General features: G+C 38.1%; 1 protein-coding gene across 12 annotated transcripts in view; it reads left to right on the top strand.

The window, feature by feature from the left end:
- The window catches only part of TANC2 (tetratricopeptide repeat, ankyrin repeat and coiled-coil containing 2), a 554,326-nt gene that overhangs the window by 271,061 nt on the left and 260,300 nt on the right, over positions 1–22,965 (top strand). The window lies entirely within an intron of this gene.

The following is a 22,965-nucleotide window of genomic DNA, read 5'->3' as shown; positions in this document are numbered from 1 at the left end:
ATTAAAAAATTCTCTTATAGTTTTCTTTTTTTTTTGGATATTTCCATTCTTTTCATTTTAAATGTAGTAAAGAAAGTACTTGAGTCAGATACATTTATGGGTCTTAACCATTAGTATGAATGTCTTGTAGTGAAGCATTTTATTCAGAAGATGACAAAAATGTGCTAGGCACATGCCTGCAATCCCAACTGCTTGGGAGGCTGAGGCAGGCAGATCACAAGTTCCAGGCCAGCTTCAGCAATTTAGCAAGACCCTGTCTCAAAATGAAAAGTGAAAAATAAAGAATGTCCCTGAATTCAACTGCCAGTATTGGGGGTGAAAAAAAAAAGGAAAGGAAAGGAAAAGAGAAAGAAAGAAGATGATGATGAGAATTAATTTCAAATTGTGTGTTTTTACCAACAAATATTGGTGAAGATCCTTCTATGTCAAAAGTTAGTTCTGTCATAATAAACTATACAGGGTAATTTCAACATATTTATATGTCATGTGGATAATGTTTTGGTATTCTGGGAGTTCTCTCCTCAGGTCTCTTGTTTTATCCTCAACACTTAGGATGACATTTGCTGACAGTACATTACAATAAAGTGGGGGGCTTTTATAAAATTCAGATACCCCAGTGACTCCAACCTTCTCCTCCATTCTTATTTCTGTACTTAAATCTCTAGCACTGCCTTTTTCCTGTAACTCTAGATCTGTATACTCAAATGTCTATTTTAGATTTTCTACCTATATTTAAGGCATAGCTCAACCTATATTTAAGGCATATGTCAAAAACTTAACCTTTACCTTTTCCTCCAGAACCTTTATTTCTAGCCAAGTGAACGCTATCACCTTCTTGCTTAAGTCAAAAGCATTGAAGCCATTCTTATCCTGACATACCCCACATTCACTCTTTTAGCAAACCATAGGTTGTCTCTTCAAAGTATAATCTTCCACCATATTCCTGTCACACATAGAATGAAATCTAAAACCTTTACCTCAGCCAAGAAGGCCCTACCTGATCTAGCCCCTTGCTACTTTGCCTACATTACTTCCTTACCCCTCTCACCTTTACCTACCATTCCAACCATGCTGACCTCCCTGAACACATCAAGCATGCTCATTTGTGTCAGAATGCTTTCCCCACATGACTCACTTTCCCACTTCACCCAGTGCTCTACTTATGTGTTACTGCCTGAGAAAGGTTTCCTTAATTATTTCATCTAATACCACCAGCCTGTCACTGTGTCCTCTTAGCCTACTGATTTATTTTCTTCAAAGATCATACCACTGAATGATAATATATTGCATGTTTATTAATGGACTTTCTGTCCATATCTCATACAAAAATATAAGATTCATTATGGCAAGGCTGGTGCCTTACTTAAAAATCAATTTATATTGTAACCATGTTAGTATGATATGCTCTGTGGGGAAAATATACAAATGATATATGTTGAGGGTTTTTAAATATTGACATAAGTAAAACATCTGTTCTACTCAGTGTCACAGTATGTCACAGTCATTCTGAATAAAGTCACAAGTCTGTGGAGTGTGCCTTACTTGTAGATTTACTGAATGAAATAATCTTAAATGAATGGTACCATTAATTTAATAAGGTGATATGGTATAACAAAAAAAAGCCTTTGAAACAGGAGTAGAAAACTTGTGTTCTAATACTAACTATATCACCAACCATTTTATAAATTTGGACATGTCACTTAACGTCTCTGGGCTGAGATTTTTTTTTTATAGATAATAACAATGAGCATTTATTAAGTGCTTACTCTGTACTCTGTCATTCTAATCACTTTACTTGGACTATTTTGTTTAAGCTTCCTTACAGCCTAATGTGGTAGGTCCATTCAAATTTCAGTTTTTAAAGTTTCAGTTTTTAAAAAGAGGAAATACTCTGCCATAAAGTGATAGAAGGATATCCATAACCAGGCAGTCTGCTTTTACTGTGTTCTTAACAGCTATAGCAGACTGTTCCAGCACAATATGAAATCACAACACCTGAGAGGGCAGTTGTGAGAATCAAGTTAAATTGTAAACATGAAAATACTTTGTAAGGCATAAAGTGCCATATAAGTAAAACGTGTAAAATATATGTGATATAATCAGTATACAAATATATGCAAACTGTATAATGTAAGGGGGGGGGACACTTCATTGTTTTCATGTTTTTGATGATTTCACTTGTATATTTCTTGAATGGAGGAAATAATATTCATTGTGTCTCTCAGACCAGGTTGATAAGGAGTAAACGAAAAAAATATAAAAAGTATTTTTAAGCATCATGTAAATGTAAAATATTAATAATAAAGCTAAATGTTAATTTCTTGGAATATACTATACCCTGGGTCTTGGAGTAACCACAGAACGTGCCTAAATTGATCACTGAAATTTCTATTCTTAGCAAGATTATTAAGAACTAGGAGGCTGTGTTCACTTGGTGGCTTTCTTCTGAGCAAAATAGCATACTAACAAGATAGACTGATCTATTTAGAAGGATCCTGTAGTGATGATGTCTACAGTTAATACAAGCAATGACACAATCTCACATAAGCAAGTTAGCATATATCATGTTTCTGCAAAAGAAAAAAGTAATTAAAAGTGATATTCTACTGACCACTTTATTTTCTTCTCTCAGCAGTTTTTTTTTTTTTTCCTTTTTTGATTCATTGTACACAAATGGGGTACAACTTTCGTTTCTCTGGTTGTTCAAGAAGTAGAGTCACATCATTTGTGTAATCACATGTACATAGGATAATGATGTTTGTCTCATTCTATTATCTTTCCTTCCCCCCATTCCCTCCCCACCCCTCATTTTCCTCTATACAATCCATATTTCCTCCATTCTTGCCTCCCCCCCCACACCCACCATTATGTATCATCATCCACTTATCAGAGAAATCATTCAGCCTTTGGTATTTTGGGATTGGCTTATTTCACTTAGTATGATATTCACCAACTTCATTCATTTACCTGCAAATGCCATAATTTTATTCTTCTTTATGACTGAATAATATTCCATTGTGTATATATACCACAGTTTATTTATCCATTCATCTATCGAAGGGCATCTAGGTTGGTTTCACAAGCTAGCTATTGTGAATTGAGCTGCTATAAGCATTGATGTAGCTGTGTCACTACAGTATGCTGATTTTAAGTCCTTTGGGTATAAACCAAGGAGTGGGATAGCTGGGTCAAATGGTGGTTCCATTCCAAGTTTTCTAAGGAATTTCCATACTGCTTTCCAGAGTTGCTGCACCAATTTGCAACCCCACCAGCAATGTATGAGTTGAGTGTACCTCTTTCCCCACATCCTTGCCAACACCTGTTGTTGCTTGTATTCTTGATAATAGACATTCTAATGGGGTGAGATGAAATCTTAAGGTGGTTTTGATTTGCATTTCTCTTATTACTAGAGATATTGGACATTTTTTCATATATCTGTTGAGTACATGTACGTCTTCTGTGAAGTGTTTGCTCATTTCCTTAGCCCATTTATTGATTGAGTTATTTGAATTCATGGTGTAAAGTTTTTTTGAGATTTTTTATAGATTCTAGTAGAGTAAGCACTTAATAAATGTCAGTTGTTATTATCTGATAGATAGTGCTCTATCTGAAGTGTGTGTGGCAAAGATTTTCTCCTACTCTATAGACTCTCTCTTCACATTGTTGATTGTTTCCTTTCCTAAGAAAAAGCTTTTTAGTTTGAATCTATCCCATTTATTGATTTCCGCTTTTATTTCTTGTGCTTTGGGAATCATGTTAAGGAAGTCTGGTCCTAAGATGACATAATGAAGATTTGGACCTACTTTTTCTTCTATTAGGTGCAGGATCTCTGGTCTAATTCCGAGGTCCTTGATCCATATTGAGTTGAGTTTTGTACAGGGCAAAAGATAGGGTTTAGTTTCATTTTGCTGCATACGGATTTCCAGTTTTCACAGCACCATTTGTTCAAGAGGCTATCTTTTCTCCATTGTATGTTTTTGGCACCTTTGTAACCAGATAAAGACACATTGAGGAAAGAAAACTTCAGACCAATATCCCTAATAACATAGATGCAAAATTTCTTAGCAAAATTTTAGCAAATCATATACAAAAACATACTAAAAAGCAAGTGCATGACAATCAAGTGGGTTTCATCCCCGGGATGCAAGGTTGGTTCAACATCCAGAAATCAATAAATGTAATTCACCGCATCAACAGACTTAAAGTTAAGAGTCATATGATTATTTCAATAGATGTAGAAAAAGCATTTGACAAAATACAGTACTTCTTCATACTCAAAACACTAGAAAAAATAGGGATAGTAGAAACATACCTCAACATTGTAAAGGCTATTTATGCTAATCCATCATCATTCTAAATGGAGAAAAACTGAAAGCATTCTCTCTAAAAACTGGAACAAGGCAGGTATGCCCTCTTTCACCACTTCTATTCAACATCATCCTTGAAACACTAGTCAGAGCAATCAGACAGACAAAAGAAATTAAAGGATATGAATAGGAAAAGAAGAACTCAAACTACCACTATTTGTCAACGACATGATTCTATATTTTGAAGATACAAAAAATTCCACTAAAAAACTTCTAGAACTCATAAATAAATTCAGCAAAGTAGCAGGATATAAAATCTACACTCATAAATCTAATGCATTTTAATTCATAAGTGATGAATCCTCTGAAAGAGAAATTAGGAAAACTACCCCATTCACAATAGCCTCAAAAAAAAAAAATAAAATAAAATACTTGTTAGTCAATCTAACAAAAGAGGTAAAAGACCTCTACAATGAGAACTACAGAACACTAAAGAAAGAAATTAAAGAAAACCTTAGAAGATGGAAAGATCTCCCATGTTTTTAGATAGGCAGAATTAATATTGTCAAAGTGAACATACTACCAAAAATGCTATACAGATTCAGTGCAATTCCAATTAAAATCCCAATGATGTATCCCATATAGAGAAAGCAATCATCAAATTCATTTGGAAGAATAAGAGACCCAGAATACTAAAGCAATCCTTAACAGGAAGAGTGAAGCAGGTGATACAATACCAGACCTTCAACTATACTATAGAGCAATAGTAACAAAAATAGCATGGTATTGGCACCAAAATAGACAGGTAGACCAATGGTACAAAATAGGGGACACAGAGACTAACCCACATAAATACAGTTATCTTATACTAGACAAAGGTGCCCAAAGCAGTTTCTTTTTATTATAATTATTGAGTCATATTAGTTGTACAAATTAATGGGTTTCACTGTGACATTTCCTATGTATATACTACCCTTTGATCATATCTACCTTCTCTACTCTTCCCTCTCTTCCTTTCTCCAGTCCTTCTCTCTGCCTCCAGTCCTTTGCTCCTTCCCTAATGATCCCTCTTCTGTTTTCAAGCTCTTATTTATTTCCACATGAGACATTTATTTCTTATTTATTTCCACATATGTGATATTTCTCTTTCTGTATGAAGTTAATCTCATTAACATGATAATCTATAGTTTCATTCATTTTTCTATAGATGACATAATTTCATTCTTCGTGGCTAAATAAAACTCCATTGTATATATGCCACTTTATTTTTAATTCATTCATCTGATGATGGACACCTAGGCTGATTTTACATCTTGGCTATTGTGATATTGTGTGCAGTTATCACTTGTGTGTGCTGACTTCATTTCCTTCAAGTTTATATCCAGGAGTGGAATAGCTGGATCACATGGATAGAACTATTTTAGCTGTTTGAGGAACCTCGCTATTTTCCATAGTAGCTAATATATTAATTCATATTTCCACCATTAAAGTATAAGGTTTCCTCGTTCTTCATATCCTTGCCAGCATTTGTTATTTTTTGTTTTGGGGGTTTTAAAAAAAAATAATTACCATTCTGACTGGGATAAGATGGAATCTCTGGGTGGACCTAGGAATCCCATCCCAGGTTCTTAGCTTGTGTTTTTGTAGAACCTCTAAGATATCCCAATTGGGAGCTTTCCTTTGATCCCTCTGGAGTATATTAAGGACAATAAGAAAACCACAGAAAGATCATAGAAGTAGAAAGTAACTTAATTAGATTTTCATTTTAGCCTACGGCATGGAAAATTGATAATGTTATCTTTCTAGACCTCCTTAAATAAATATGAGGCCTGCTTTTTAATTCCTAAGCCATGAATAGTCTTCTAATTTCCAAACAGCATGATCTTTAAGCTTTGCTTTTTACAATGTTTAGTCTATGATACATGCTTTATTTTGCACAAAATAACTTGTAGTAAAATTAGTTTGGGCTTAACCTCCACATTGGCAATATTATGTGTGTAATAAGTTTCCATTCACCAAGAACAGAATGAGAATCTTGTCTAAGAACAAAAATAGGTAGTTACAAAAGTAATAAATTCATACTGAAATAAAATCTTTTCAATATGGAATGATTATAGATATATCTAATGTAAAATATCGGAGTGTAGTTAATTTTATCAACGCATTTTTGTTTTTGTTTTTTTGGAATGGGGATTGAACCCTGGGGGGCTTTACCACTGAGCCAGGTTCCTAGCCCTTTTTATTTTATTTTGAGATGGGGTCTTACTGAGTTTCTGAGGCTGGCCTCAAACTTGGTATCCTGTTGCCTCAGCCTCCAGGTCACTAGAATTACAGGCATGCATCACCATGCCCAGCCCATGTGTTTATCTTTTTTTGTTGTTGTTGTTCTAATTGGTTATACATGACAATAGAATGCATTTTCACACTTTAACAAATGGAGCATAACTTCTCATTCCTCTGACTGTGTACATGGTGCTGAGTCACACCACTAGTGTAATCATAAATGCGTATAGCATAAGCCTGTCTCATTCTACCGTCCTTCCCATCCCCACTGCCCCACACATCCTCTCATCCCTCTCTGCACAATCTGAAGTTTCTTTTTTATTCTTCTGTACCCCACTCCCACTATGGATCAGCATCTGATTATCAGGGAAATTATTTGGCCTTTAGTTTTTTGGAATTGGCTTATTTCACTTAGCATGATATTCTCTAGTTCCATCCATTTATCTGCAAATGCCATAATGTCATTCTTCTTTAAGGCTGAGTAATATTCCATTGTGTATGTGTACCACACCTGCTTTATCTACTCATCTGTTGAAGGGCATCTAGGTTGGTTTCTTAGTTGACCTAGTGGAAATTGAGTTCTATAAACATTGATGTGGCTCTGTCACTGTAGTATGCTTATTTTAAGTATAAACCAAGGAGTGGGATAGCCAAGTCAAATGGTGATTCCATTCCATGTTTTCTAAGGAATCTCCATACTGCTTTCCAGAGTGGCTGCACCAATTTGCAGTCCCACCAGCTATGTATGAGTGTACCTTTTCCCCCACATCCTCACCAACACTTATTATTGCTTGTATTCTTGATAATTGCCATTCTGACTAGAGTGAGGTAAAATCTTAGGATAGCTTTTATTTGCATTTCTCTAATTGCTAAAGATGATGAACATTTTTTCATATTTTTTTGATTGATTGTATTTCTTCTTCTTTGTTCCTTTGCTCATTTATTGATTGGGTTATTTGGGGTTTTTTGGTGTTAGCTTTTTTGAGTTCTTTATGTATCCTGGAGATTAGTTCTCTGAGGTAAATATTTTCTCCGACTCTGTAGGCTCTCTCTTCACATTGTTGATTGTTTCCTTTGCTGAGAAGAAGGTTTTTAGTTTGAATCCATCCCATTTATTGATTCTTAATTTTACTTCTTGAGCTTTAAGAATCTTGCTAAAGAACTCAGGTCCTAAGTGACATAATTTGGGCCTACTTTTTCTTCTATTAGGTGCAGGGTCTCAGTTCTAATGCCTAAGTCTTTGATCCACTTTGAGTTGATTTTTGTGCAAGATGAGAGATAGAGGTTTAATTTCATTTCATTACATATAAATTTACAGTTTTCCCAGCACCATTTGTTGAATAGGCTATCATTTCTCCAATGTAGGTTTTGGGTGCCTTTGTCTAGTATGAGATAACCATATTTATGTGAATTTGTCTCTGTGTCTTCTGTTGTGTACAATTGATCTACATGTCTGTTTTGGTGCCAATACCATGCCGTTTTTGTTACTACTGCTCTGCAGTGTAGTTTAATGTCTAGTATTGTGATACCTCTTGCTTCACTCTTCTTGCTAAGAATTGCTTTGGCTATTCTGGGTCTCTTATTTTTACAAATGAATTTCACAATTGCTTTTTCTAGTTCTATGAAGAATGTCAGTGGGATTTTAACAGAAATTGCACTAAATCTGTATGACACTTTTGTTAAGTATGGCCATTTTGACAATATTATTTCTGCCTATCCAAGAGCATGTGAGATCTTTCTATCTTCTAAGATCTTCTTCATTTTCTTTCTTTAATATTCTGTAGTTTTCATTGTAGAGGTCTTTCACATCTTTTGTTAGATTGATTCCCAAGTACTTTTTTTTTTTTTTTTTGAGGCTATTGTAAATGGGGTAGTTTTCCTAATTTATCTTGCAGTGGATTCATCACTTATGTATAGGAAAGCATTTGATTTATGGGTATTGATTTTATATCCTACTTTGTTGAATTTATTTGAGTTATAGAAGTTTTCTGATAGAATTTTTTGGATCTTCAAAATATAGAATCATGTCATTGGCAAATAGTGGTAGTTTGAGTTCTTCTTTTCCTATTCGTAGCCCTTTAATTTCTTTTGTCTGTCTGATTGCTGTGGTTAGAGTTTCAAGGACAATGTTGAATAGAAGTGGTGATAGAAGGCATCCTTGACTTGTTCCAGTTTTTAGAGGGAATGCTTTCAGTTTTTCTCCATTTAGAATGATGTTGGCCTTGGGCTTAGCCTAGATAGCCTTTACAGTGTTGACTTATGTTTCTACTATCCCTAGTTTTTCTAGTGTTTTGAACATGAAGAAGTACTGTGTTTTGTCAAATGCTTTTTCTGCATCTATTGAGATAATCATAAGATTCTTGACTTTAAGTCTGTTGATGTCATATATTTATTGATTTCCATATGTCGAAACAACCTTGCATCCCAGGGATGCACATACTTGATCGTGGTATGATAGCTTTTTAATATGTTTTTGTATGTGATTTGCCGGAATTTTACTGAGAATTTTTGAGTCTGTGTTCATCAGGGATATTGGTCTGAAGTTTTCTTTCCTTGATATGTCTTTGTCTGGTTTCAGTATCAGGATGATACTAGTCTCATAGAATGAGTTTGGAAGGGTTCCCTCCTTTTCTCTTTCATGGAATAATTTGAGGAGAATTGATGTTAATTCTTCTTTGTAGATCTTGTAGAACTCAGTAGAGAACCCATCTGGTCCTGGGCTTTTATTGGTTGGTAGACTTTTGATGGTGTCTTCTACTTCATTGCTTGATATTGATCTGTTTAAATTGTGTATGTCCTCCTGCTTCAGCTTGGGTAGATTGTATTTCTCTAGAAATTTGTCAATGTCTTCAAGTTTTTCTTTTTCATTGGAATATAAATTTTCAAAATCATTTCTAATTATATTCTGTATTTCAGTAGTGTCCATCATGATATTTCCTTTTTCATCATGAGTTTTAATAATTTGAGTTTTCTCTCTCTTTCTCTTCGCTAATGTAGCTAAGGTTTTATCAATTTTATTTGTTTATTCAAAGAACCAACATTTGGTCAATTTTTCAGTTGTTTCTTTTGTATCAATTTCATTGATTTCAGCTCTAATTTTCATTATTTCCTGTCTTCCACTGCTTTTGGTGTTGATTTGTTCTTCCTTTTCAAGAGCATTGAGATATAATCTTAGCTCACTTATTTGTTGATTTTTTTATTCTTTTAATGTATGAACTTAATGCAATGAACTTTCCACTTAGCACTGCCTTCATAACATCCCAGAGATTTTGATATGTTGTATTGGTGTTCTCATTTACCTCTAAGCATTTTTTCCCCCTTGATTTCTTCCTTTATCCATTCATCATTTAATAGCATGCTATTTAGTCTCCAGGAGTTGGAGTAGCTTCTATTTTTTATTATATCTTTGATTTGTAGTTTCATTCTGTTATGATCTGTTAGAATGCAGGATAATATTTCTATTTTTTTGTATTTGCTGAGAGTTGCTTTGTGGCATAATATATGGTCTATTTTAGAGAATGATCTTTGTGCTACTTAGAAGAAAGTATATTTGCTCAATGGTGGATGATATATTTTTGTCCTTTAAATCTAAATCATTGTTAGCTTTATTCAATTCTGTAGTTTGTTTAGTTTTTGTTTGGAAGATCTATACAATGGTGAGAGAGGTGCAGTAAAGTCACCCAATATTATTGTGTTGTGGTCTGTTTGATTCTTGAAATTGAGAAGGATTTATTTGATGTATGTAGATGTTCCATTGTTTGGGGCATATATGTTTATGATTGTTGTGTCTTGTTGGTGTGTAATTCCCTTAAGCAGTATGAAATGTCCTTCTTTATCCATTCTGACTAACTTTGGTTTGAAGTTCACTTTGTCTGATATGAGGATGGAAACCCCTGCTTGTTTATGCAGTCCACGTGAGTGATATTTTTTTCTCAACCTTTCACCTTCAGTCTGTGTATGTCTTTTCCTAGGAGGTGAGTCTCTTGAAGACAGCATATTGTTGGGTTTTATTTTAATCCAGTCTGTCAGTCTGTGTCTTTTGATTGATGAGTTCGGGCCATTAACATTCAGGGTTATTATTGAGATATGATTTGTATTCCTGGTTATTTTGGTTTACTTTTGTTTTTAATTTGACTTAGTTTCTCCTTTGATCTTTCCTTTAGTGTAGTTCCTCCCTTTGCTGGTTTTCATTGTTTGTTTGTTTGTTTTTCCATTTCCTCCTCATGGAATAATTTGCTGAGAATGTCCTGCATTGCAGGCTTTCTAGTTGTGAATTCTTTTAACTTTTGTTTATCATGGAAGATTTTTATTTCATCTTCAATTTGAAGCTTAATTTTGCTGGATATAAAATTCTCACTTGGGGGGAGATCCAGATGGCGGACTAGAGGGTGACTGCATCTCCAGTCGCTCCAGAACCCAGGATTCAAGAAGGGAAGGCATTGAGATACTCGGACTAAAATAGAGCCTTGGGGTGAGTCTCTGCCATCCGGTGAAGCGGTGAAGCGCTGCCCAGTTGGCAGGCCCGGATTCGGGGGGCTTATTAGAGTAGGACAGAGCAGCTAGAGTCCTCCCCAGGTGGCCCTACGCACTACGGCGGTGGGCTCCTCCCACAGGGCCAGATTCTCCAGCATCTCGGAGCAGACCCCCCAGTGAGAGCCTTTCTGCACAGAACCAAGTTTCGAATCCCTGAACCAGGGTGGCGAGTTCCTGCCCACAGGTTGCTTCAGGGACCAGGATAGGGCAGCCAGGGACTTCCCCAAGCAGCCTGCAGCCCGGCCCCCACCGAAGGGAAGCGCCTTTCCAGGCTAGCTTCTCGGAGCAGACCCCCCAGTGAGAGCCTTTCCACACAGAGCCAGCTCCAAGTCCTGGAACCAGTAGCGGGCTAGGGGCAGCTTTCTTCGGAAGCACTGCATTATCAAGTTACTCCAAGATTTCAGGCTACTGAAGGCAGGAAGGTGATACACTGGAAATCTACAGGGACAATATAAGCCAATAGAAGAATTCTACAATATCACAAAGTCCCACTGACATCTGACCAATATGAGAAAACAAGGGAAGAAAATGTCCCAAACAAACCTAGATACTATATCAATTACACGCAATGACAGCACAGCAGAAGAAATGTCAGAAAGGGAGTTCAGAATGTACATAATTAAAACAATCAGGGAAGCAAACGAGGAGATGAAAGAGCAAATGCAGTCATTAAATGATCGCACCAATCAGCAGTTAAAGGAGCAAATACAGGAAGCAAGAGATCATTTCAATAAAGAGTTAGAGATACTGAAAAAAAAACCAAACAGAAATCCTTGAAATGAAGGAAACAATAAACCAAGTTAAAAACTCCATAGAAAGCATAACCAAGAACCAAATAGAAGCTTTAAGAGCTATTTCATCCCGCTGGAGCAGTGAACTCGGACAACTGGGAGCATCGGAGAGGAGGCCGCTCAGCACAGCACTGGGACTCGGAGCCACCACTGGGGCTCCGGCGGCTGCCTAGGGGAGGAGCGGCGAGGAGAGCTGTGTGGACTCAGGACACCGGGGAATGCCCTGAGGAGGAGGAGGAGGAGCGTGGCCGCTTGGATTTGGAGTGACTACAACAGAGCTACAGGCAGTTGCCAGAGGAGAAGCTGCGCGGCGAGCTGTTTGGACTCAGAACGACTGCTTCTGAACACTGGGGCCTGCCCTGAGGAGGAGGAGGAGGAAGAGGAGCGTGGCCGCTTGGATTCGGAGTGACTACACCAGAGCTACAGGCGGTTGCCAGAGGAGGGGCTGTGTGGCGAGCTGATTGGACTCAGACCACTTCTGAACACCGGGGCCTGCCTGGAGGAGTGGGAGGAGGAGGAGGAGGAGCGCGGCAGGGCGTTTGGACTCGCAGTGACTGCATTGGAGCTCCAGGCGGCTGCTCAGAGGAGAAGGCGAGTGGTGAGTTGTTTGGACTTAAAGCGACCGCTCCTGAACACAGGGGGGCTGCCTGGAGGAGAAGCGCAGTGGGTCACTTGGTCTCCAGTGGCCGCACCAGAGCTCCGGGTGGCTGCCCAGAGGATGCGTGCAATGGGTCACGTGGATTCAGAGCCACTCAGAGTGACCGCTCCTGAACACCCAGGGGGTTACCTGGAGGAGGAGGAGGAACAGGGAGGGTCATTTTGACTCGGAGTGATTGATTGCCCAGGCCTACGGGTGGTTGGTGGGAGGAGGAGGCACGCAGTGAGTTACTTGGACTCCTAGTGACCGCACTGGAATACTGGGTGGCTGTCTGGAGGAAGAGGTGTGTGGCGGGTCTCTGGGACTCAGAGCGATTGTACAGGGCCCCAGGTGGCTGCTCAGAGGAGGGGCCGCATAGCCAGGCGATTAGGTGCAGAGCAGGGTCCCAGGATCTAGGAGGCTTCTGGGTGGAAGAGCCTCACAGAGACAGGCTTAGGGGTGGAGCGAAGGTTCCAGGCCTGCGGGCAGATTCTCTGAGGAGGGGCAGCCTAAGGAGATTCATCTGCGAAGGGTGAGGCTCCCAGGCTCAGGAGGTAGGGCCGGGCCCCTGGGAACTTTGCAGAGGAAGGCAGCCCAGCCCAGGCGGTAGCTGTAAATTGAGGGGAACCTCTAGGAGGGAACTGACCAGCGAGACCTCCCCACCGGGTGAGTCTTCCCTGCCGGGTGAGGTTTCCCCACAAGGACAGTAAAACCAGAGACACAGGCCCAAACAGGCCTTGCCTCAGCCCGCAGCCTGGTTCCCCTTTGGATGACCATTGGTCAACAAGTGGAGACACCTCTGCCCACTAGCAGGGAATATACCCCACCTGAAGGCCACCACTCCTAGAGAGGCAGATTCCTTGTGGAGCACCGCATTATCAACTTCCTCCAAGACTTCAGCCTACTGAAGGCTAAGAGGGGATATATATAGAAATCTTCAGGGACATTGTAAGTCAATAAAGGAAATCTGCAATATCTCAGCGGTCCACTGATACCTGAACAATATGAGAAAACAAGGAAAGAAAATGCTGCAAACAAATCTAGATGTTACATCAATAAAACCCAATGACAGCATGGCAGAAGAAATGACAGAAAAGGAGTTCAGATAGTACATAATTAAAATGATCAGGGAAGCAAACGATGAGATGAAAGAGCAAATGCAGGCATTGAATGATCGCACCAATCGACAGTTAAAAGAGCAAATACAGGAAGCAAAAGATCATTTCAATAAAGAGTTAGAGATATTGAAAAAAAACCAAACAGAAATCCTTGACATGAAGGAAACAATAAACCAAATTAAGAACTCCATAGAAAGCAAATCCAGTAGGATAGAACACCTGGAAGACAGAACCTCAGACATTGAAAACAAAATATTTAACCTTGAAAACAAAGTTGAACAAACAGAGAAGATGGTAAGAAATCATGAACAGAATCTACAAGAACTATGGGATATCATGAAAAGACCAAATATAAGAATTATTGGGATTGAGGAAGGCTTAGAGAAACAAACCAAAGGAATGAACAATCTGTTCAATGAAATAATATCAGAAAGCATAACCAATAGGATAGAACACCTGGAAGACAGAACCTCAGATACTGAAGACAAAATATTTAATCTTGAAAACAAAGTTGACCAAACAGAGAAGATGGTAAGAAATCATGAACAGAATCTACAAGAATTATGGGATAGCATGAAAAGGCCAAATTTAAGAATTATTGGGATTGAGGAAGGCTTAGAGAAACAAACCAAAGGAATGAACAATCTATTCAATGAAATAATATCAGAAAATTTCCCAAATCTGAAGAATGAAATGGAAAACCAAGTACAAGAGGCTTAGAGGACTCCAAATATACAAAATTACAACAGACCCACACCAAGGCACATTATTATAAAAATACCTAACGTACAAAATAAAGACAGAATTTTAAAGGCCGCGAGAGAAAAGAATCAAATTACGTTCAGAAGGAAACCAATAAGAATATCAGCAGATTTTTTAATCCAGACCCTAAAAGCTAGAAGGGCCTGGAACAACATTTACCAAGCCGTGAAAGAAAATGGATGCCAACCAAGAATCTTATACCCAGCAAAACTTACTTTCAAATTTGACAATGAAATAAGATCCTTCCATGATAAACAAAAGCTAAAGGAATTTACAAAAAGAAAGCCGGCATTGCAGAACATTCTCAGCAAAATATTCCATGAGGAAGAGATGAAAAACAATGATGCAAATCAGCAATGGGAGGAACTAGCCTAAAGGAAGAGCCAAATGAAGGGGAAACCAAATCATGTCAAAAAACAAAAATGAGTCAAATGACTGGGAATACAAATCATATCACAATAATAACCCTGAATGTTAATGGCCTGAACTAATCAATCAAAAGACATAGACTGGCAGACTGGATTAAAAAGAAAAATCCAACAATTTGCTGCCTGTAAGAGACTCATCTCATAGAAAGAGAAACCCACTGACTAAAGGTGAAAGGATGGGAAAAAACATACCATGCACATGGACACAGCAAAAAAGCTGGAGTATCCATCCTCATTTCAGATAATGTGGACTTCAAGCCAAAACTAGTCAGAAGGGATAAAGAAGGACATTACATACTACTTAAGGGAAGCATAAATCAGCAAGACATAACAATCATAAACATCTATGCCCCGAACATTGGCTGATCCATGTACGTCAAACAAATCCTTCTCAATTCCAGAAATCAAATAGACCACAACACAATAATACCAGGTGATTTTAACACACCTCTCTCACCGCTGGATAGATCGTCCAAACAAAAATTGAATTAAGAAACCATAGATCTTAATAACACAATCAACAATTTAGACTTAACCGACTTATATAGAATATACCATCCAACAAAGAACGAATACACCTTCTTCTCAGCAGCACATGGATCCTCCTCTAAAATAGACCATGTTGTATGCCACAAAGCTACTGTTAGCAAATACAAGAAGATAGAGATACTACCTTGTACTCTATCAGACCATAATGGATTGAAATTAGAAATAAATGACAGAATAAAAAACAGAAACTTCTCCAAAACCTGGAGATTAAATAATACACTATTATATGATGAATGGATAACAGAAGACAGCATCAGGGAAATAGAAAAATTTGTAGAAGTAAACGAGAACAAAGACACATCATATCAAAATCTCTGGGACACTATGAAAGCAGAACTTAGAGGAAGATTTATTTCATGGGGCGCATTCAACAAAAGAAGTAGAAATCAACAAATAAATGACTTAACACTACAGCTCAAAGCCCTAGAAAAAGAAGAGCAGAACAACACCAAAAGTAGTAGAAGACAGGAAATAGTTAAAATCAGAGCCAAAATCAACGAAATTGAAACAAAAGAAACAATCGGAAAAATTAACAAAATAAATAGTTGGTTCTTTGAAAAAATAAACAAAATTGATAAAGCCTTAGCCATACTAACAAAGAGAAAGAGGGAGAAAACTCAAATTACTAAAATTTGGAATGAACAAGGAAATATCACAACAGACACGATTGAAATACAAAACATAATTAGAAGTTATTTTGAAAATCTATACTCCAACAAAACAGAAAACCTTGAAGACATCAACAAGGTTCTAGAGACATATGAATTATCTAAACTGAACAAGGAGGACATACACAATTTAAATAGACCAGTTTCAAGTAATGAAGTAGAAGAGGTCATCAAAAGCCTACCAACAAAGAAAAGTCCGGGACCAGATGGGTTCTCAGCCGAGTTCTACAAAACCTTTAAAGAAGAGCTCATTCCAATACTTCTCAAAGTATTCCATAAAATAGAAGAGGAGGGAACCTTCCCAAACTCATTCTATAAAGCCAATATCACCCTGATACCTAAACCAGACAGAGACACATCAAGGAAAGAAAATTTCAGACCAATATCCTTAAAACATCGATGCAAAAATTCTCAACAAAATTTTAGCAAATCGCATACAAAAATATATTAAAAAGATAGTGCACCATAATCAAGTGGGTTTTATCCCAGGGATGCAAGGTTGGTTCAACATCCGGAAATCAATAAATGTCATTCACCATATCAACAGACTAAAAGTTAAGAATCACATGATTATTTCAATAGATGCAGAAAAAGCATTTGATAAAATACAGCATCCCTTCATGCTCAAAACACTAGAGAAAATTGGGGTAGTGGGAACATTCCTTAACATTGTAAAGGCCATCTACGCTAAGCCCATAGCCAATATCATTCTAAATGGTGAAAAACTGAAAGCATTCCCCCTAAAAACTGGAACAAGACAGGGATGCCCTCTTTCACCACTTCTATTCAATATTGTTCTTGAGACTCTAGCCAGAGCAATTACACAAACCAAAGAAATTAAAGGGATACGAATTGGAAAAGAGGAACTCAAACTATCCCTGTTCGCTGAGGACATGATTATATATTTGGAGGAACCTGGAAATTCCACCAGAAAACTCTTAGAACTCATAAGTGAATTCAGTAAAGTAGCAGGTTACAAGATCAATGCTCATAAATCCAACGCAATTTTATACATAAGTGATGAATCCTCAGAAAGAGAAATTAGGAAAACTACCCCATTCACAATAGCATCGAAAAAAATAAAATACTTGGGAATCAATCTCACAAAAGAGGTGAAAGACCTCTACAATGAGAACTACAGAACACTAAAGAAAGAAATTAAAGAAAACCTTGGAAGATGGAAAGATCTCCCATGTTCCTGGATAGGCAGAATTAATATTGTCAAAATGGCCATACTACCAAAAGTGCTATACAGATTCAATGGAATTCCAATTAAAATCCCAATGATGTACCTTACAGAAATAGAGCAAGCAATCATGAAATTCATCTGGAAGAATAAGAAACCCAGAATAGCTAAAGCAATCCTTCGCAGGAAAAATGAAGCAGGGGGTATCGCAATACACAAACTTCAACTCTACTACAAAGCAATAGTAACAAAAACAGCATGGTATTGGTACCAAAATAGACAGGTAGATCAATGGTACAGAATAGAGGACACAGACACAAACCCAAATAAATACAATTTTCTCATACTAGACAAAGGTGCCAAAAATATGCAATGGAGAAAAGATAGCCTCTTCAACAAATGGTGCTGGGAAAACTGGAAATCCATATGCAAGAGAATGAAACTAAATCCCTGTCTCTCACCCTGCACAAAACTCAACTCAAAATGGATCAAGGACCTCGGAATCAGACCAGAGACCCTGCATCTTATAAAAGAAAAAGTAGGTCCAAACCTTCAACTTGTTGGCTTAGGATCAGACTTCCTTAACAGGACTCCCATAGCACAAGAAATAAAAGCTAGAATCAACCACTGGGATGGATTCAAACTAAGAAGCTTTCTCTCAGCAAAGGAAACTATCAGAAATATGAAGAGAGAGCCTACAGAGTGGGAGAATATCTTTGACACTCATACTTCAGATAGAGCACTAATTTCCAGAATATATAAAGAACTCAAAAAACTCTACACCAAGAATACAAATAATCCGATCAACAAATGGGCTAAGGAAATGAACAGACACTTTACAGAAGAAGATGTACAAGCAATCAACAGATATATGAAAAAATGTTCAACATCTCTAGTAATAAGAGAAATGCAAATCAAAACTACCCTAAGATTTCATCTCACCCCAATTAGAATGGCGATTATCAAGAACACAAGCAACCATAGGTGTTGGCGAGGATGTGGGGAAAAAGGTACACTCATACATTGCTGGTGGGGCTGCAAATTAGTGCAGCCACTCTGGAAAGCAGTATTGAGATTCCTCAGAAAGCTTGGAATGGAACCACCATTTGACCCAGCTATCCCACTCCTTGGCCTATACCCAAAGGACTTAAAATCAGCATACTACAGAGATGCAGCCACATCAATGTTCATAGCTACTCAATTCACAATAGCCAGATTGTGGAACCAACCTAGATGTCCTTCAATTGATGAATGGATAAAGAAACTGTGGCATATATATACAATGGAATATTACTCAGCCATGAAGAATGATAAAATTATGGCATTTGCAGGCAAATGGATGAAATTGGAGGATATCATGCTAAGTGAGATAAGCCAATTTCAAAAAACTAAAGGACGAATGATCTCACTGATAAGTGGATGAGGATATATAAGGGGGTGTAGGAGGTGTTAGTGTTAGGGTTAGGGTTAGGTTTAGGGTTAGCGATAAGGAGGGTGGTAAGAATGGAGGAAGGAAGGACTGTATAGAGGGAAAGAGGGGTGGAAGGGGTGGGGGGGAAGGGAAAAATAGCAGAATGAATCAAACAACATTGCCCTATGTAAATTTATGATTTTTAATGAAAAAATAAATAAATAAAAATAAAAATTTTAAAAAAGACATCAAAGTTCTAAACAAAATAAAAGAAAATTCTCACTTGGCATCAGTTTTCTTTCAGAGTTTGATTTATGTTTTTTCAGGACCTCCTGGCATTGAGGTTCTAAGTTGAGAAATCAGGTGAGATCCAAATTGGTTTCCCTCTATGTGTAATTGCATTTTATTCCTCTCATAGCCTTTAAAATTCTGTCTGTATTCTGTATGTTAGTTATTGTCATTATAATGTGCCTTGGTGTGGTTCTGATGTAATTCTGTACATTTGGGGTCCTGTAAGCCTATTGTAGTTGATTTTCCATTTCATTCTTTAGGTTTGGGAAATTTTCTGATATTATGTCATTGAAAAGATTATTCATCCCTTTGGTTTGTATCTCCATGCCTTTGTCTATTCAAATAAATCATTAAATTTGGTCATTTTGTATTATCCCATATTTCTTGAAAGTTCAGTTCATAGTTTCTTACCATCTTCTCTGTGCAGTTGACTTTATTTTCAAGAGTATATGTTTTATCTTCATTATCTGAGGTTCTGTCTTCCAAGTGGTCTTAGTCTATTGGTGATACTTTGCATTGAATTTCTACTTTGGTTTATTGTTTCCTTCATTTCAAGGATTTCTGCTTTATTCCTTTTTATAATCCCTACCTCTTTTTTGAAGTGATGTTTCATTTTCTTTATGTATTTTCTCCAGGTCCTTCTCTGACATTTCTTCTACTGTGTCGTCTATGGATTCTGTTGTTGGAACATGTTGGTTTGTTTGAGGTGCTTTGTTCCCTTGTTTTTTCATGTTGTCGTGTGTCTTCTCATGTAGCGGTATGGAGCTGAGGCCATAGAGTTTCTACCCTGTAGTCTTATAGTGACCCTGAAGGCTTCTAGTACCTCACCTTTAAGGGGTAGACCAATATTACAGCACCCAATGCAAACGTTAGACCACCTTAAACCAAGTGACTCCTATTAAGGCATCTATAGTTTTGTTGCAGTAAACAGAAATGAAGTGTTCAATTATTGTCTACCATATAAACTGTAAGTTTGCTGGAAGAACTTACCATTTCAAATGATGGACAATGAGGGAACAGAAGTTTTGTAAGATGTGATATTTATGATGGAGGGGAGAAGATAGAGGTAAAAATTTATAGTGAGAGCAAGGCAGGAATTAATAGAGGTTGGCTGTTAGTATGAGAGAAGTGAGAAAGAGAATCCAGGGAGACAGGTAGGTGACAGAAAAAAAATATGTAGAGATTAAAAAAAAAAGTAAAAATATAAGAATACACAACAAATCCGTCATATACTCTTCAGACATCCCATTCCTCAATAAATTGATGCATGAAAAATATTTGGATTCAAAGATGGTAGAGGTGTAAGACAGAGAGAAAAAAATTAAAATGGGAAGTCTCAATGGAAAATTGAACGCTTCCATTGGCTTTCAAAAATTTTCTCACCCTCCCTTCTCCGATGATAGGTGGGGTTTTCTGAAGTTTGATGTTAGCTTCAGTCCTGTGGTTGCCTTACTGGTTGAGTGGGTGAGCCTATAGCAAGATGCCTTCACACCCTCTTCCAGTCTTCCCACCTGTTGTAGACAGCCTCTTCCATTCCTGCACACTTCAGGACTTACTGAGCTGGGGAGAACCCAGTTTTCTCCTGTTTCTCCAACCTGTGCTCCCCCTGGGGTACTTCCCCTAGTCTCTGGCTTTCCTCAGGCTTGCCAGACCCAGACTGGTCCATGGAAACCCAGCTGCAATATGATGGACCTGGGCTTCAGCTTCCCCAGGCTCTACCTTGCTGCAGTCACAAGATCTGAGTGCCCTTTTAACTTGCAGAGAGACCACCAGGGATGCACTCACACAAAGGAGTGACTCTGCAAAGAGGCAGTCAGATGGCAGCCACTAGCACATCTAGCAGAAAGATGTAAGGAGCAACCCGACCTGCAGGTACCCCAATATATCTCCAGGCTCTGGCCGGTGTCCCCAGACAGGCTGCTGTACCCCAAGATGGTACAAGTGGTGGCCAACCTGTAAGTTTTGGCCAGTGTCCCAAGATGGCAGCACCTGCGTGTAACCAAACCTGTGGGTACTGTGACAGTGGGACTTCCAGACAGCAGCAGACCATGGGCCATTCACTGGTGGTCTGTGGAAGGTCTGCAGGCTAAGGGCAGACAATCAGTGGGTGGACATCCAGAGGTCCGCAATGGGTAGTTGAAAGTCGGGCAGTGGGCAGGCAAGAGGCAGGCAAATGGTGGATGACGGCAGGTGATCGAATGGAGGTAAACAGCAGGGGTGTGTGGGCAGTGAAGGTTGCCTCACAGAGCAACAGTGTTTCCTTTGCTTGAATCTTGAATCAAGGACAAGAAATGCAGCCTTCCTCTAGTCTGCCATCTTGGATCCCCTTTTCACCCCAAAACAATTTCTGTAATCCCAGACTGGAGATGCTGAGGAAAGAAGATCATAAATTCAAGACCAGCCTCCGCCATGTGTTTCTTAAACTGGGTGTGGAAAGGTTAAAAATTGCACAATGAATTTCTTTTTTTTTTTAATAATTAATTAATTTATTTATTTTTATTTTTTATTTTTTTTTATTGTAAACAAATGGGATACATGTTGTTTGTCTGTACATGGGTTAAAGGCATACCATTTGTATAATCATAAATTTACATATGGTAATGTTGTTTGATTCATTCTATTACTTTTTCCCTTCCCCCCGACCCCTCCCACCCTTCTTTTCCCTCTAAACAGTCCTTTGTTCCTCCATTCTTGCCCGCCTCCCTAACCCTAACCCTAACACTAATGCTAAATCCTCCCACCCTCCCCCTTATGTGTCATCATCCACTTATCAGCGAGATCATTCGTCCTTTAGTTTTTTGAGATTGGCTTATCTCACTTAGCATGATGGTCTCCAATTTCATCCATTTGCCTGCAAATGCCATAATTTTATCATTCTTTATGGCAGAGTAATATTCCATTGTATATATATACCACAATTTCTTTTTTTTTTATCTTTTTTTTTTATTGTAAACAAATGGGATACATGTTGTTTCTCTGTACATGGCGTAAAGGCATACCATTTGTGTAATCATAAATTTACATACAGTAATGTTGTTTGATTCATTCTGTTATTTTTTCCCTTCCCCCCACCCCTCCCACCCCTCTTTACCCTCTATACAGTACTTTCTTCCTCCATACTTGCCCCCCTCCCTAACCCTAACTCTAACCCAAACATTAACCCTTCCCTCCCCCCCTTTATGTGTCATCCTCCACTTATTAGCGATATCATTCGTCCTTTGGCTTTTTGAGATTGGCTTATCTCACTTAGCATGATATTCTCCAATTTCATCCATTTGCCTGCAAATGCCATAATTTTGTCATTCTTTATGGCTGAGTAATATTCCATTGTGTATATATACCACAGTTTCTTTATCCACTCATCAATTGAAGGGCATCTAGGTTGGTTCCATAGTCTGGCTATTGTGAATTGAGCAGCTATGAACATTGATATCTCTGTAGTATGCTGATTTTAAGTCCTTTGGGTATAGGCCGAGGAATGGGATAGCTGGGTCAAATGGTGGTTCCATTCCAAGTTTTCTGAGGAATCTCCATACTGCTTTCCAGAGTGGCTGCACTAATTTGCAGCCCCACCAGCAATGTATGAGTGTACCTTTCTCCCCACATCCTCACCAACACCTGCTGTTGCTTGTATTTTCGATAATCGCCATTCTAATTGGGGTGAGATGGAATCTTAGGGTGGTTTTGATTTGCATTTCTCTTATTACTAGAGATGTTGAACATTTTTTCATATATCTGTTGATTGCTTGTACATCTTCTGTGAAGTGTCTGTTCATTTCCTTAGCCCATTTGTCGACTGGATTATTTGTATTCTTGGAGTAGAGTTTTTTGAGTTCTTTATAGATTCTGGAGATTAGTGCTCTATCTGAAGTATGATTGGCAAAGATATTCTCCCACTCTGTAGGCTCTTTCTTTGCATTGCTGATAGTTTCCTTTGCTGAGAGAAAGCTTTTTAGTTTGAATCTATCCCAGTTATTGATTCTAGCTTTTATTTCTTGTGC

The sequence above is a fragment of the Sciurus vulgaris genome (assembly GCF_902686455.1).
Source record: "Sciurus vulgaris genome assembly, chromosome: 3".
Taxonomy (NCBI): domain Eukaryota; kingdom Metazoa; phylum Chordata; class Mammalia; order Rodentia; family Sciuridae; genus Sciurus; species Sciurus vulgaris.
This window is presented reverse-complemented; position numbering and strand designations above follow the sequence as displayed.